We start from the raw sequence: 14,690 nt of genomic DNA, 5'->3' as shown, positions 1-14,690 counted from the left end.
GGACAAGAATTGGAAAGAATTAGAAAGTAGGGCTGGGTTGCAATCTGTATTGAGAGAGGAAATACCCATATTGATGAGACTGCAAATTCACTGAAATGCCAAACCATAATTAATTAGAGTCTTTAGTTGTTAGTCTTTCCATATGAAAAGGGCATTGAATTAATTAATAATTCAAAGAAAAAATCCTTCAACATAAAATGTTACACTAAAAAATATAAATTAATTTTTAATTTTTTCTTCTATTTCTTCTTTCCTCTTTGGTGGCTCAATCCCTGGGAGGCCATCATCTTGAGGCTCAGTAAATTGATTGTACTATTTCTCCTGTTGATTGCTTTAAGTCCAAGAATTTTTTTAGGGGGCAGAAGGTAGGGGAAGAAGTGGGTAGAGAGAAGCAGATACAATAGGTTCTTTAAAAGGAGCATTTTGAAAAGTCTTTTTGAGAAATTTGTTCAGAGTTTGAAAGTATTTTAAAGTACCCACATTATCAACAAAAATAAGATAATTTTTGAAACTTAGAAAACTTTATTGAAGTCATTAAGGAAGTGCCTATACAAAAGTGAGCTTTTAAAAAAGCTCATTCAAAGATAAGTAGGAGATTTTTACTATGAATGTGTTTTTCTGAATTAAAAAAAAAGCTCAGATTATATCTTCAGGAATTCAAAAAATGCACTTATCTCAACTTTGGCATTTTTATTTTTTAAATAACTTTTTAGTGATATATTTTGTTTTTGTGTTACCTTGATTTCTCTCTTATCCCCTCTCTTTCCTCCCAGAAAACCATCCCTTATAACAAAAAAAAAATTTAAAAAGAAAATAGAAGAGGAAAAAAATCAGCAAAGCCTATAAATATATATTTAAAAAATCTGGAAATGTACACAGTGACTCCACTTCTGCAAATAAATGGGGAGAAGTGTCTTATATCTCTTCTTTGAAAATTTGCTTGGTCTTTGTAATTTCAAAACATTGATTTTTTTTGTGGTTGTTCTTAACATTTACATGTTGTCATCATTGTATATAGTGTTTTTCTGGCTTTCCTCATTTCACTTTGCATGTATTCATTAAGTCTTTCCATGCTTCTCTGTATTCCTCCTATTCATTTTTCTTACAGTGCAGTGATATTCCATTACACTCACATACCACAATTTGGTTAACCGTTCCCCAACTGATGAAAACCCACTTTGCTTCCACTTCTTTTCTGCAACAGAAGTGCTATTATTGATATTTTGGTGTATATTGAGCCTTACATTTTGTTAATGACCTCCTTGGGGAATATGCCTAGCAGGGGAATCCCTGGGTCAAAGGGCATAGATATCTTAGCTACTGTATTTGTCCAATTCCAAATTGCTTTCCAGAATTGTACTAATTCACAGGTCCATCGATTCATTACAGTGTAGTATATCTAGAACCCCTCCAGAATAATGTTTTTTCCCATCTTTTGTCATCTTTGCCAACTAACTATATATGAGGTGAGACCTCAGAGATCTTTTGATTTGTTCTTCTATCATTATTACTGATTTAGGCATTCTTGTATACGTTTGTTAAGTGCGGTTCTTCTTTTGAGAACTGTTAGTTTATATTTATTGATTATCTATTGAAGAATGGCTTTTGATTGAAGATTTCTTTTAGTTGTCTATATGTCTGGGGATCCTAAGCCTTTATTGGAGATATTTAATATAAAGTTTTTTCCCCCAGTCAACCATTTTCTTTCTAATCCTTGATGCATTGATTTTCTTTGTGTAAAAGCTTTTTGGTTTTATATAATCAAAATTATCTATTATATCTTTTGGAATTGTCTCTATTCATTTTTTAGGAATTTTTTCCTTTCTATTGCTGTGAAAAGTATTTGATATGCTTCTATTCTAATTTATTATTGTGTGATCTTTAATATTCAAGTCATGTTTATATTCTGTATTTATTGTGGGATATGGGGAAGTTGGTCTAAACTTAATTTTTGCTAGATTGCTTCCCACTTCTCCCAGCAGTTCTTATTAGATAGGGAGTATAGATAATTTATGTCTTTGAGTTTATTGAACATTGAGTTATTGAGTTCACTTATTTCTCATTCTCACTTGTCTAGTTTGTTCCAGTAATCAACCTTCTATTTTTTTTTTAACCATTACCAAATGGTTTTGAGGATTGTTACTTTATAATATTGTTTGAGTTCCAGAAATACTGTTCTTCATTCCTGCATTTCTATTGTCATTATTCCTCTTGATATTCTGTTTTCTTTTCTCCAAATGGATTTTGTTATTTTTTCATCTAACCCTATAAGCTAGTTTGCCAGCTCAATTGTTTTAGAACTGAATGTGTAATTGATTTTGGTAATATTGTCATTTTTATTATATTGGCACAGTCCCACCATGAGCACTGACCCACTGGTATAACATTAACTAGATGTGAAATTGATTGAATTACAACTTCCCTGAGCCCAAGTTTCCTCATATATAAAGTTAGACGGTTGGATCAGATAATCTTGCAAGGTCCCTTCTAGCTCTAAAATGATACTAAATTTTGTCTGCATAATAAATTAGATGCATATTTTACTATTATAGATACATCTTGGTCCTCTGCAAAATGATCTCTTTTCCAGTGGGGATAAATGAGCCATTAGATATAAACATTATGTATCCTGATTACCAGGTCCCAGTGTGGGCCAGCAGACAACTCTTGTTTCTTGTTAATCTTGGCGTTTGGAGAGTCTCCTTGTCTAGTGCAGCTCCAGGAAAATATGGAACACAGCTCCATCATCATTCAACTTCTATTGTCCATGCATGCAGTTTCTAGGTTCTGAAGTAATAAACACATGATCCTAGATCCCACATAAATATCCAGAGGACACACCATACTCTTTAGAAGGAAAACTAAAGGACAAAATCCAGAAGCTCTAAATATGTAGAGTACTGGCTACATGGTTTCTCTCAGCCCTCACCTGGTCTCTTGACTGTCTCACCACACACATTTTACTTATCTCTCAGGGGGTGTGTGTGTGTGTGTGTGTGTGTGTGGTGTGTGCACGTGCACATGCTTGCCAGGCTGTTTAAAGATGCACCAGCTTTGTTTCCTGACTCTTAATCACATAAACATCCTGGCTAACTGCAGGCCTGCATGAAATCACTGACATTCCCCAGCTGTTCCCTGCAGGCCCAGGAGGTTTCTGTCCTGGGAGTCCAGTACTTGCCATCCCATCTGTGCTCTCTGAAGCTTCTAAGCCATGCACTATGCTACTTTTTGATATAGAGAGCTTCCTTATGTCTGTATTTGATTTCTACTCAGATTTACTTTTCCTCTTGACAAATGCCTGACAAAACTAATCAGTTTGATCTCTAGGATGAAAGAGATGGTGATAGTATTGAAAAAGAAAACAATTTTAAAGCCTGACTTTTCTAACATTTAAAGAAGGGCACAGGATTGACCTTTGGTTATATTAAGTTCAACAGTGTCAAGGTTAGATAGCACATGGATGGAAGCTCTATAGAGTCCAGGGCTGTCCAAAGTTTCCTGCATTTTTAGCATTCTGTTGAGATTCTTGTCCCTATTGTTTTGTTCCTTTCAATCAGTAGTTAATGAACAACGTCTACTTTGTGCAATGCACTGTGCTAGCTACCAAGAGAGATACTAAAACAAATAAGAAATAGTTCCTATCTAACAAACTTCTAGGTTTACAAAATGTTTTGCTTTTACACCCTATGAGGTAGGTTGTATAAGCATTAGTATCACCACAGAAGAGAATACTGGGATTCAGAGAGGTCAAATAATTTGTCCAGAGTAAGGTAGTTTGTATTAGAGCCAGAACTTAAACTTGAGTCTTCTCATTAAAAGTTGATGGCTCTTTTGATGCCATGGAGGGAGAGATGGAAGAGGAAAGAGAGAGAGAGAGAGAGAGAGAGAGAGAGAGAGAGAGAGAGAGAGAATTTCTTTGCTTTTAACTGAAGTGTGTATTTATGTTTAATAGTGTGGGTTTGGTGACAAAAGATGAAAAATAATAAGTTTGGAAGTATTTCTGTCTGATTTAATTGACACCCTCCCCAGTACTTTCAGTATCTCTTGTCTGAGTTTGAGATTTTTTTTTTTACCTACTCCTACTTTCTAGTAGAATAAAAAGTACAGATTGCATGTAGAAGGTAGATAATCATTTGGAAGCAAGAGACTACCTACATTTTGACAGGCATGTTTTGGGACATGTGCTAGAAATAGAAGATCTGAATTACTTAGGTCCTATTCACAACAGCCTATTCCTAAGGCTACAGCAACTCTTATGATGCTCAAAGACACAATCCTTTCCACTCTGCTTTACCCCTGGTTAGGAATGTCAAATTTTTTTTAAAAATAGAAAATTTCCTATTCCCTCTTTTTCTTAACCCATCACCACTACCAACACCACCTGTTACTTGATGACAGACTCACAGGGGCCCTGTTTTCTAAGTCACTTTTCATTTGAGTTGAGGGCTGGAATCATCTTCTGAAGGTTCCTTATTCTTATCAGTGTCAACCAGGCTATGTCAGAGGAAAACCTTGAGGGTGGCAGCCAATCATTTACTCTTTCAGTAAACAATAGAGATGATTTATTTTCCATTACTTTAAGGTCAGTCTAGAGTAATAAGTTCATAGCTGACACCAGCCCTTTAGGATGGTCTTAGGGAAAGATCGACATATTTTTATTGTTTTCATTTTCTTCTTTTGGTATTGCTCTGTGATTTCATCTATGAAGGGAACTATTAGCATGGGAACTTTCTCAACTGCTGGAGATTGGCAAATCACCTATAATTTTAAGTCTTAGAGAGTTGCCTGGGAGCACCAAGAAGTTAAGAATCAAGCAATTGACAAGAATTTGTTAAAAGCTTTCTCTGTGGTAGGTACTATGCTAAGCATGAGCATGCAAAGGTAAAATCACAGTCCCTGCCCTCAAGGAGCTCACAATCAAATGGGAGAGGCAACATGCAAACAACTATGGTACATGGTGTAAATGGGAAATAATCTCAGAGGAAAGGCCCTAGCAGTGGCAGGATAGAAGGAGTAGCAAAGGCCTCTTGTGGAAAATGGTATTAAAGTTGAGTCTTGAAGGAAGCCAGGAGGCTAGGAGGCAGAAGTACAGAAGGAGAATATTTTAGGCATTCTAGGCATGAGAGGCAGCCAATGAACATATATAGAATTGGTAAGGTGAGCATCGTGCGTGAAGAACAGCAAGGATGTCCACGGTCCCTGGTTACATAAATAATATGTTTCATAGGCAGGTCTTGAACTAGGGTCTTCTTGACTTCAACCTTCTGTCTACTGTGCCACACTACCTCTCTTGTTGGTAATTCCATGAACATTTTTCATGACATTGTTGACAATTTGACCTAAAATAAAATTATGTGAAAGGGAGTTTTTGGTCAAAACCAGTGATTTTATCAGTGTAGGAAATTTTTGCTATGGAAAATCCCCTCACCAGTGCAGATCATCAGCTGTTTGGTCACTTGTACTGTTAGTTGCTTGAGGTAACTGAGAGCTTATGAGATTCTCATTAGATAACGAGATGACCTTGAATATCCTTTCTAATGCCTGATTCTGTGAATACACATACACACACACACACACATACACACATATAAAACTCTGCTTGCACATATACATATATATATATACTCAAATATATATATCCACATATACATATACACATGTGTATATCTATATAGGTGTATATATGTATATAAAACAACCAAGTCTCATTGTATATCTTAATTTCATTTACTATACTCCGTTTTATAACTAGATAAGTACACAGTTTATCTCCCCTACTAGATTTCTTGAGGGTTAGAACTGTGTCTTCTTCAACTCTTTGTGATTAAGGCAGCTAGCAAATGACTTATATATACTGGACACTCAGTAAGACATTTGACAAATGAATGAATGAATGCCCACAATTAAAAAAAATCACCAACTTCATTATCAGTCTGGAAGATAAGGTCTCAGGGTAAAAATTTTGAAAAGAGTTTCATTATCAAGTATGCTTAACACACGAATCTGATATTAGCTAAAGAACTTCAGAACTCAGACCCTTAAAATTTGAGGAGGCCAGTATAGTATAATACAAAGAGTAGTGAATGAGAAGTCAGAAGTTCCAGAAGCAACTGGTTGGCACAATGGATAGTATTCTAGGCCTAAAGTCAGGAGACTTGAGTTCAAATCTAGTCTCAGACACTTGGTAGCTGGGATCCCTTAGGTAATGCACTTAACTGCAGTATGACTCAGTTTCCTCTCCTGCAAAATGGGGATCATAATATCATCAACTCCCAGAGTCGTTGTGAGGATGCAGTGAGGTAATATTTGTGAAGTGCTTAACATAGTGCCTGGCACATATTAGGCCCTTAGTAAATGCTTGTTTCTTTCCTGCCTAGTTCGATTTATGGGTTTGCAACTCCTGGTTATGTGATGGCAAGCTACTTCCCTTCTCTGGTCCTCAGTTTCCTTGTCTGTGAAATTGTACTATATCATCTCTAGAATACCTTCCAACTGCAATATTCTGGCTCTTTGTGAGAAGGATAACTGGACTTGTTGCTATTGGTAGTTCTGTAGAATAGATCATCAAAAATATCGTATCAGGATAAATATGAGTGATATTCTTGAATAAGACATGGCTAATTTTATGGTGCATAACATGTAGCATGGCTAAGTACTGAATCCCCAGAATACCATTTGCCTTCTACTACAATTGAATGTGGCAAACCTGGTACCTCAAAAAAAAAAGTCTCCCAAAGCCAGGAAGTGAATCTGATCCCTCAAGCTCTGGCAGGGCACCATGTGTGCATCACTGTGGCTTCATTCATCTTGGCATTGAACCTTTGGAGAGTGATTAGAAAAAGTAAAAGATGATTGGAACCATGGTAGTGAGAACACTGAGTCATGCGAGAGGAAAAGCAGTATGTGCTGCAGCACGTGTTAAATGTTTCATAGAATCTAAAGTAGCAGTGGAAGGGGGTGATGAAGAGCACATGTCAAGGAAAGGAGTCAGTCGCCCAAACAGCACTCTCACCACAGGAGTGAAAAGTTCAGACGGAATTTCAATTGCTTCCTGAAACGCAGCTGCAGTGAGAGCATCTCAATCAGCACTGCAATTTGTTGACTCTTTTTAAAAACTGATGCTTCTTATTTAATAAAAAAAAAAGTGGGGGCAGTTGAGAGAAATGGACACCTGGAAACTCAGATGCAAAGGGGATTTTTTATTGTGCAGACGAGGGTGTGACAAGAAAAGCACAGATTATAGCAAGATGGTTGGTAATCAAGTGAAAAAGTCAATAGTGGCCCTGATGATATAGCTCTGGGTGCTCAGTATTTCATCTGAGAGTTTTATCTGACTCCAGAGGGGCCCAGATTGGGCACTAGTGTTTTTCCTCCTGACATATTGCCTCCTCCCATGTTAATTGTTGAAGCCAAGTCTAAAGTCACATGAATACAAAGAAAACTTGCTTCCTTAAATCAAAAGATTCCCTATTGCTTTGACTTAGATACTCTGTTCACCAGTGCAGGTTACAGAATAGTTTCAGCCAAGGAGTTTGTAGGGTAAGTAAAAACATTTACTATCTAGATTAGTCCTTGGATGCAGAGAGGCACTCCATTGCTGGGTTCACACTTAAAACCTTTCTAGTTTGGTAGGACATAGCTAGTTGACACAGTTGGCATAGATTTGAAGAGTTCTGTGAAGAGGTAATATAGCCTGTGCAAAGTCACAGAGATGATAGATAGAATATCTTATGAGGAACAAGGAGTAGATCAGTTTGACTGGACTAAAAAATGAGTAAAGGGGAATAATGTATAATAAATTTAGGAAGATAGGTTGGTGTCATATTGTGAAGGGCTTTAAAAACCAAACAAAGGAGGTTTTGTTTTATCCTAGAGGCACTGGCACAGAGGACCACTGGAATTTTTTGATTAGGGGAGTAACATGGTCAGATCTGTGTTTTCAAATGATCACTTTTGGCAATAGTACGGAAGATGGATTAGAGACAATTGAGGCTAGAAGCAAGAATAGAAGACTGTTGTAATAGTCCAGGAAAGAGGTGATGAGGGTCTAACCCAGAGTGTTGGCTATGTGAGTGGAGAGAAGGGGATATTTATGAGAAATGTTGCAATGGTAGAATTAATAAGACAGCAATCAGTTAGGTTTGGCAAGTGAAGAAGAGTAAAGAGTCCTGGACACATAGCCCTTGGTAGTTCATTTGATTTCTGCATACAAAATATCCTGCATGATGTTTGTGGGATGACTGAATTTAATAGATTCAGCCCCTGACCTTCAGAAGTTTGCAAATGATACAGACTGAACAAATATAAACAAAAAAAGCACCATACTGGATTATTGACCCATTTAGTCTTGTATTCCATCTTTGACAGTAGTACCAAGGGACATCAATCTCAAAAGCAGGACTGTCCTTAAAGTAGCCCATGTTCTTTTATAATGTAGCCTTCATATACACAGTAATGCTACTATTTTTGTGATATTATTTAAGATTTTATATCTCTGAAAAGCACCTAAATCAAATATCATTTCTCACTAGAGCAGTTTATCACTTTTTTTAAACTAGATAGCAAACATGAATGAGTACCTCCTTCCCTTTCAAAAGCATTTATAGGCACTAATCACTACATTCCAAACCTATCATTTCCATTGCCTACAATATCTCTTTGCCCTATTAAAAAAGCAGTTTGTATTTATTTGTCACTTTCCTATTTAAAAAGAGCATCCTTCTCAACAAACCTGCAAGGAGAAGAGAGTGTAATTGTTAGTATCTACATTGTACATTTAACCCTCAGGTGGTGTTGCTAATCACTAACCTAATACATTATTCAATTAGAATAACAACTCTGTCTCTCTCTCACTCTCTCTCTGTCTCTCTGTCTCTCTCCCTCTCATCCATATCCATGTTATTATTTCTATTATCCCTACCACTATTCCTAGTATAGACCCTTATTTTCACCTTCCTGGACTAAAGCCACAGACTCCTAACTAGTCCCCTGACTACGGCCTCAATTTGCAACAAATACATCCTTCACACTGCTGGCATATGAATTTCTTTAAAGATAGATCTAGTCATTCAATTCAACAATATAAATCAGCAAATATTTATTAAGCACCTACAATTACAAGGCACTCTCCTAGGCATTAAAGATACAAATAAAAAAATGAAACTATTTTCTATCCTTATGGACCCAGTGGAGAGCAGGGGATACAATATGACTATAAGTAAGCATAATTCAGGGTAGAAGGTAAGTTCAGTTCCTTTTGCATGCTGGAGGAGTACTGAGTGCTATAACATTCTCTAAATTGTAGAATCCTGGGTCAAAGCTGTGGTTGCTTTATCTTAGTTAGGATTCTAAATATCATGGGAAAAGTTTTCCAGCAGGGATTAAGAATTTTATGTCAGCAAAAGGGGTCTCTAAATCACGAGGAATCGGGATGTATGGGAGGTAGGAGTTTGCTAGCCATAAGATAGAGGAAATATCAGTTAATTAGAGGAGGGTGGTTGAGTTGCAGTCACCTCTTAGAGCAGGAATTCTTAACCTTTGTGTCATGAACCCCTTTTGCAGTCTGGCAAAGCCAATGGACTCCTCAAAATAATGTCTGTTGTCTACCTACATAATTGAAAATAATGCTAAATTTCAATTAGAGGTTAGTGAAAATAAAGAAGTAATTTTTCCCCCATCCAAGCTCTCAGAACTATAGACTTCTCCAGATAAGAACTATTGCAGTAGAGAATATAAATTCCTTGAGGGCACAGATAATTTCACTTTTCTTATATTCTTGGGGACTAGCACAGTGGAGGTGTTGGACAAATGTTTGTTGATTGAATGATTCCATTCTTCATCACATTCCTTATGATGAGTTGATGCCAAAGTCAGATGTCTGTTGTGGCAAAGGCAACCTCTAGGCTGAGGTGGCAAGCAGCAGAACAGCCTCCACTATTTTACCCCTTCCTTTCTTCCATCACATACATCATTAGCATTGTGACCTGTCTAGAAAAGTAGTAGTGATAATGGTGTAAGGAAAAGGTCTAGTCAGTTGACCTTACCTTTCTGAAGATCATAATGGCCACCTGGAAGACTGGGTGGTGAGGAGGCCTTTAATTCCAGTCTTTATTAGTGGCTACGTGTCTGATTTGGTAACCAGGTCCTGGAGACCAACTCAACTCACATACTGTCCCTTCTTTGCCTTCTTGTCTTACTTTTTGTGAGGAACACCCTCTGGTGCTGGCTCCCATCAGGTTTTTACCTACAACTGTCTGCCTTCTATAAAATGTAGGAGAATTAGAAGAAATCTACCTTCTTTTTTCCTTTTAATTTTTAGGCAATTGGGGTTAAATGACTTGCCCAGGGTCCCACAGCTAGTAAGTGTCAAGCGTTTGTTCCGAGGCTGGATTTGAACTCAGATCCTCCTGACTTCAGGGCCGGTGCTCTATCCACTGCACCACCTAGCTGCCCCCAGAAATCTACCTTCTGTTAAAGAACTTGTAATGGAGTATGGGCCCTGGGAAACCTCCTCCCCCAACTTTCCTTGAGTTTTCTCCCACATGATCAAGTCTTTAGTTTTCTCCTGAGGCATCATCCCAGTAATCCTCTCAACTGGCCTTTCTTTGTGGCTAAACCCAGTCTCCCAATTCTAACTCAGCCTAACCTTGATTGTCTATTACCTCCCTCTAGCCTCCCCCACATTCTACCTCCCAGTCACTCCCATCAAGATCCTCCCTAGACCCTTCCTTCAGTCACCCCAGCCTAGTGCCCATTCTCATAAAGATCCTCCCTACACTCTTTCTCCCAGACCCTTCCTCCAGTCATCCCAAACTACTTCATCGCTCCTAGATCCCTCCCACAGTCTTTCTGTATATAAGATCCATCTTGCCTCCATTAAGGTGCTCAGATTCTTAAGGGTCTAGCCAAGTGCTCAGATTCTTAAAATCTAGTACAAAAGTTATGAAGATTGTGAAGGTAGAATGGTTGATGTCCTTATTTTTTTTATTAATTTATCAATAATCACTTCCATATGCTTTTGAGTTTAAAATTTTTCTCCCCCTTCCTCCCCATCACCCTCCCTAAGATGGCACACAATCTGATATAGGCTATACATTTACATTCCTATTAAACATATTTTCACATTAGTGATGTTGTAAGTAAAAATTAAAACCAGTAGGAGGAACCATCAGAAAGAGGAAACAAAACTCAACCAAAGAAAAAAAATAGCAATTCAACTTCCATAGTTCTTTCTTTGGATGTGGATAGCATTTTCCATCACGAGGCCTCTGGAGATGTCTTAGATTCTTGTGTTGTTGGGAAGGGTTAAGTTTATCAATATTAGTCATCGCACAACAAGGCTGTGTGTACATCATTCTTCTGGTTCTGCTCACTTCACTCAACATCATACCATACAAGTCTTTCCAGGTTTTTCTGAAGTCAGCCTGTTCATCATTTCTTATAGCACAATAGTATTCCATTACATTCATAAACCACAACTTGCTCAGCCATTCCCCAGTTGATGGGCATCCTCTCAATTTCCAATTCTTTGCCACCACAAAAAGAGCTGCCGTGAATAATTTTGTACATGTGGGTCCTTTTCACATTTGTATGATCTCTTTGGGATATAGCCCTAGAAGTGCTATTGCAGGGTCAAAGGGAATGCACATTTTTATAGCTCTTTGGGCATAGTTCCAAATTACTCTCCAAAATGGTTGGATCATTTCACAACTCCACCAACAATGCATTAGTGTTCCTATTTTCCCACATCTTCACCAATATTTATCATTTTCCTGTTTTGTCATATTGGCCAATCTGATAGGTGTGATGTGGTACCTCAGAGTTGCTTTGATTTGCATTTTTCTAATCAATAGTGATTTAGAGCATTTTTTCATATGACTCTAGATGGCTTTAATTTCTTCATCTGAGAACTGTCTGTTCATATCCTTTGACCACTTATCAATTGGGGAATAGCTTGTATTCTTATAAATTTGACTTAATTCTCTATATATTTTAGAAATGAGGCCCAGTATCAGAGAGACTGGTTGTAAAAATTCTTTCCCAATTTTCTACCTTCCTCCTAATCTTGGTTGCATTGGCTTTGTTTCTGCAAAAACTTTTCAATTTAATGTAATCAAAATTATCCATTTTGCTTTTTGTAATGTTCTCTTTCTCCTGTTTGGTCATGAATTCTTCTGTTTTCCATAGATCTGATAGTAAATTATTCCTTGTTCTCCCAGTTTGCTTATAGTATCGGCTTTTCTATCTAAATCATGAACCCATTTTGACTTTATTTTGGTATGTGTTGTGAGATTTTGGTCTGTGCCCAGTTTCTGTCATACTCTTTTCCAATTTTCCCAGCAGTTTTTTTTCACAGAGTGGGTTCTTATCCCAGAAGCTGGGGTCTTTGGGTTTATCAAATAATAGATTACTATAGTCATTGACTACTGTGTGTTGCATATTTAACCTATTCCACTGATCCACCACTCTATTTCTTAGCCAGTACCAAGTAGTTTTGATGATTGCTGTTTTATAATACAATTTAAGATCTGGAGTTGCTAGGCCACCTTCTCCTGCATTTCTTTTCATTAGTTCCCTTGATATTCTGGACCTTCCAAATGAATCTTGTTAAGATTTTTCCTAACTCTATAAAATAATTTTTTTGGTAGTTTGATTAGTATGGCACTGAACAAGTAAATTAGCTTAGGTAAAATTGTCATTTTTATTGTATTAGTTCAGCCTACCCATGAGTAACTGATGTTTTTCCAATTATTTAGATCTGACTTTATTTGTGTGAAAAGTGTTTTGTAATCGTGTTCATATACTTCCTGGGTTTGTTTCGGGAGGTAGACTCCCAAATATTTTATAATGTCTACAGTAAGTTTACGTGGAATTTCTCTTTCTATCTCTTGCTGTTGGGCTTTGTTGGTAATATATAGAAATGCTGATGATTTATGTGGGTTTATTTTATAGCCTCTAACTTTGCTAAAATTGTTTATTTCAAGTAGTTTTTTTTTTACTTGATTCTTTAGGATTGGCTAAGTATATCATCATGTCATCTGCAAAGAGTGATAGCTTTGTTTCTTCTTTGCCTATTCTAATACCTTTAATTTCTTTTTCTTCCCTTATTGCTAAAGCTAACATTTCCAGTATGATAATGAGTAACAGTGATGATAATGGACATCCTTGTTTCACCCCTGATCTTATTGGAGATGCTTCTAGCTTTTCCCCATTGCATATTGTGCTTTCTGAAGGTTTTAGATAGATGCTATTTATTATTTTAAGGAAGACTTCATCTATACCTATGCTTTCTAGTGTTTTTAATAGGAATAGGTGTTGTATTTTGTCAAAAGCTTTTTCTGCATCTATTGAGATGATCATGTGGTTTCTGTTAGTTTTGGTGTTGATATGATCAATTATGCTGATAGTTTTCCTAATAATGAACCAGCCCTGCATTCCTGGTATAAATCCTATGTGCTCATAGTGTATTATTCTTGTGATAAGTTGCTGTAATCTATTTGCTAATATTTTGTTTAAAATTTTTGCATCTATATTCACTAGAGAAATTGGTCTATAATTTTCTTTCTCTGTTTTAACTCTTCCTGGTTATCAGCACCATATTTGTATCATAAAAAGAATTTGGTAAGACTCCTTCTTGACCTATTTTCCCAAATAGTCTATATAGTATTGGAATTAATTGTTCTTTAAATGTTTGATAGAATTCGCATGTAAATCCATCTGGCCCTGGAGATTTTTTCCTAGGGAGTTCATCAATGGCTTGTTCAATTTCTTTTTCTGAGATGGGGTTATTTAAGTATTTTACTCCCTCTTCTGTTAATCTGGGCAATTTATATTTTTGTAAATATGTATCCATTTCACTAAGATTGTCAAATTTGTTGGCATATAGTTGGGTAAAATAATTCCTAATTGTTGTTTTAATTTCCTCTTCTTTGGTGGTAGTTTCACCCTTTTGATTCTTGATATAGTAATTTGGTTTTCTTCTTTCTTTTTTTTAATTAGATTAACCAAAGGTTTATCTATTTTGTTGGTTTTTTCATAAAACCAGCTCTTAGTTTTATTTATTAGTTCAATAGTTTTCTTAATTTCAATTTTATTAATTTTTCCTTTGATTTTCAAATTTTCTGTTGAGCTCTGGTCTTTTTATCAGGAAGGTTTGGAAGCCCCCTATTTTGTTGAATATCCATCTTCTCCCCTGAAAGATCATGCTCATTTTCACTGGGTAGTTGATCCTTGGCTGTAATCCAAGCTCCTTTGCTTTACGGAATATCATATTCCATGCCCTAAGGTCTTTTAATATAGAAGTTGCAAGGTCCTGTGTAATCCTGACTGTGGTTCCATGATATTTAAATTGTTACTTTGTGGTTGCTTGCGGTATTTTCTCTTTGATCTGGTAATTTTGGAATTTGGCTATTATATTCCTTGGTGTTTTCAATTTAGAATCTCTTTCAGGCGGTAAGCAGTGGATTCTTTCTATGGTTATTTTACCTTCTGGTTCTAGGAGTTCAGGGCAGTTTTCCTTTATGATTTCCTGAAAGATGATGTCCAGGCTCTTTTTTTCATCATGATTTTCAGGCAGACCAATAATTTTTAAATTGTCTTTCCTGGATTGATTTTCCAGGTCAGTTGTTTTACCCATGAGGTATTTTATGTTTTCATCTATTTTTTTAATTTTTTTGTTTCTGTTTGATTGA

Source organism: Vombatus ursinus, unplaced genomic scaffold (genome assembly GCF_900497805.2).
Source record: "Vombatus ursinus unplaced genomic scaffold, bare-nosed wombat genome assembly UNPS02014818.1, whole genome shotgun sequence".
NCBI lineage: Eukaryota > Metazoa > Chordata > Mammalia > Diprotodontia > Vombatidae > Vombatus > Vombatus ursinus.
Note: the sequence above shows the minus strand (reverse complement) of the source record.